The following is a 3,201-nucleotide window of genomic DNA, read 5'->3' as shown; positions in this document are numbered from 1 at the left end:
GCCAAACCGGGTCGTCTCGGTCTCGCCGCAGTACGGTCGCGCCGGGGCCTGCGGGGCGGCGCGGGGAGCGCACGCTCACGCAGCGGCCGGGGCGCTAGAGTGCGACCCGCAGTGGGTAGGAACCGTCCACCCGACGTCGGACGAGCCGAGGCCGATGGAGGCCCTACCAAGGCGGGTCATGAGTGCCAGTCGGTCAGTTGGGTGAGGGGGTACTCGGAGGCCCACCGGGAGCAGACGGGCGACCGGGGATGGGGGGCGTACGCGGGCGGGCGCCGGGAGAAGACGGCCCGTCCGGGGTCGAATCTCGGCCTGTGTTTTCGGAGCCGGCCGGGCATCACGCTCCCTCCTTGGATGGACAACATTCGTAGTTGACACTTTGTGTCATTTTATCCGAGCGGGCGGGCGCCTCGAGAGGCGGACCGTCCGGGGCGACTCTCGGCCTGTGTTTTCGGAGCCGGCCGGGCCTCACGCTCCCTCCTTGGATGGACAACATTCGTAGTTGACACTTTGTGTCATTTTATCCGAGCGGACGGGCGCCGCGAGGCGGACCGTCCGGGGCGACTCTCGGCCTGTGTTTTCGGAGCCGGCCGGGCATCACGCTCCCTCCTTGGATGGACAACATTCGTAGTTGACACTTTGTGTCATTTTATCCGAGCAGACGGGCGCCGCGAGGCGACCGTCCGGGGCGACTCTCGGCCTGTGTTTAAGGAGCCGGCCGGGCATCACGCTCCTTCCTTGGATGGACAACATTCGTAGTTGACACTTTGTGTCATTTTATCCGAGCGGGCGGGCGCCGCGAGGCGGACCGTCCGGGGCGACTCTCGGCCTGTATTTAAGGAGCCGGCCGGGCATCACGCTCCTTCCTTGGATGGACAACATTCGCAGTTGACACTTTGTGTCATTTTATCCGAGCAGACGGGCGCCGCGAGGCGGACCGTCCGGGGCGACTCTCGGCCTGTGTTTTCGGAGCCGGCCGGGCATCACGCTCCCTCCTTGGATGGACAACATTCGTAGTTGACACTTTGTGTCATTTTATCCGAGCAGACGGGCGCCGCGAGGCGGACCGTCCGGGGCGACTCTCGGCCTGTGTTTAAGGAGCCGGCCGGGCATCACGCTCCTTCCTTGGATGGACAACATTCGCAGTTGACACTTTGTGTCATTTTATCCGAGCAGACGGGCGCCGCGAGGCGGACCGTCCGGGGCGACTCTCGGCCTGTGTTTTCGGAGCCGGCCGGGCATCACGCTCCCTCCTTGGATGGACAACATTCGTAGTTGACACTTTGTGTCATTTTATCCGAGCAGACGGGCGCCGCGAGGCGACCGTCCGGGGCGACTCTCGGCCTGTGTTTAAGGAGCCGGCCGGGCATCACGCTCCTTCCTTGGATGGACAACATTCGCAGTTGACACTTTGTGTCATTTTATCCGAGCAGACGGGCGCCGCGAGGCGGACCGTCCGGGGCGACTCTCGGCCTGTATTTAAGGAGCCGGCCGGGCATCACGCTCCTTCCTTGGATGGACAACATTCGCAGTTGACACTTTGTGTCATTTTATCCGAGCAGACGGGCGCCGCGAGGCGGACCGTCCGGGGCGACTCTCGGCCTGTGTTTTCGGAGCCGGCCGGGCATCACGCTCCCTCCTTGGATGGACAACATTCGTAGTTGACACTTTGTGTCATTTTATCCGAGCAGACGGGCGCCGCGAGGCGGACCGTCCGGGGCGACTCTCGGCCTGTGTTTAAGGAGCCGGCCGGGCATCACGCTCCTTCCTTGGATGGACAACATTCGCAGTTGACACTTTGTGTCATTTTATCCGAGCAGACGGGCGCCGCGAGGCGGACCGTCCGGGGCGACTCTCGGCCTGTGTTTTCGGAGCCGGCCGGGCATCACGCTCCCTCCTTGGATGGACAACATTCGTAGTTGACACTTTGTGTCATTTTATCCGAGCAGACGGGCGCCGCGAGGCGACCGTCCGGGGCGACTCTCGGCCTGTGTTTAAGGAGCCGGCCGGGCATCACGCTCCTTCCTTGGATGGACAACATTCGTAGTTGACACTTTGTGTCATTTTATCCGAGCGGGCGGGCGCCGCGAGGCGGACCGTCCGGGGCGACTCTCGGCCTGTGTTTAAGGAGCCGGCCGGGCATCACGCTCCTTCCTTGGATGGACAACATTCGCAGTTGACACTTTGTGTCATTTTATCCGAGCAGACGGGCGCCGCGAGGCGGACCGTCCGGGGCGACTCTCGGCCTGTGTTTTCGGAGCCGGCCGGGCATCACGCTCCCTCCTTGGATGGACAACATTCGTAGTTGACACTTTGTGTCATTTTATCCGAGCAGACGGGCGCCGCGAGGCGGACCGTCCGGGGCGACTCTCGGCCTGTGTTTAAGGAGCCGGCCGGGCATCACGCTCCTTCCTTGGATGGACAACATTCGCAGTTGACACTTTGTGTCATTTTGTTCGGCCTGTGTTTAAGGAGGCGGCCGTCCTCCACTCGGTCCGTGTTTAAGGAGCGACACTCGCGCTCCGGTTCGGCCTGTATTTAGGGAGGCGGCCGTCCTCCGCTTGGTCTGTGTTAAGGGCGACACTCGGTCCATGTTTGAGGAGCCTGGCCCTGACGCTCCTCTCCGGCCTGTGTTTAAGGAGGCGGCCGTCCTCCCCTTGGTCTGTGTTAAGGGCGACACTCGGTCCATGTTTGAGGAGCCTGGCCCTGACGCTCCTCTCCGGCCTGTGTTTAAGGAGGCGGCCGTCCTCCCCTTGGTCTGTGTTAAGGGCGACACTCGGTCCATGTTTGAGGAGCCTGGCCCTGACGCTCCTCTCCGGCCTGTGTTTAGGGAGGCGGCCGTCCTCCCCTTGGTCTGTGTTAAGGGCGACACTCTGTCCATGTTTGAGGAGCCTGGCCCTGACGCTCCTCTCCGGCCTGTGTTTAAGGAGGCGGCCGTCCTCCCCTTGGTCTGTGTTAAGGGCGACACTCGGTCCATGTTTGAGGAGCCTGGCCCTGACGCTCCTCTCCGGCCTGTGTTTAAGGAGGCGGCCGTCCTCCCCTTGGTCTGTGTTAAGGGCGACACTCGGTCCATGTTTGAGGAGCCTGGCCCTGACGCTCCTCTCCGGCCTGTGTTTAAGGAGGCGGCCGTCCTCCCCTTGGTCTGTGTTAAGGGCGACACTCGGTCCATGTTTGAGGAGCCTGGCCCTGACGCTCCTCTCCGGC

The sequence above is a fragment of the Syngnathus leptorhynchus genome, unplaced genomic scaffold, assembly GCF_054491065.1.
Source record: "Syngnathus leptorhynchus isolate UIUO unplaced genomic scaffold, UIUO_Slep HiC_scaffold_75, whole genome shotgun sequence".
Taxonomy (NCBI): Eukaryota; Metazoa; Chordata; class Actinopteri; order Syngnathiformes; family Syngnathidae; genus Syngnathus; species Syngnathus leptorhynchus.
Note: the sequence above shows the minus strand (reverse complement) of the source record.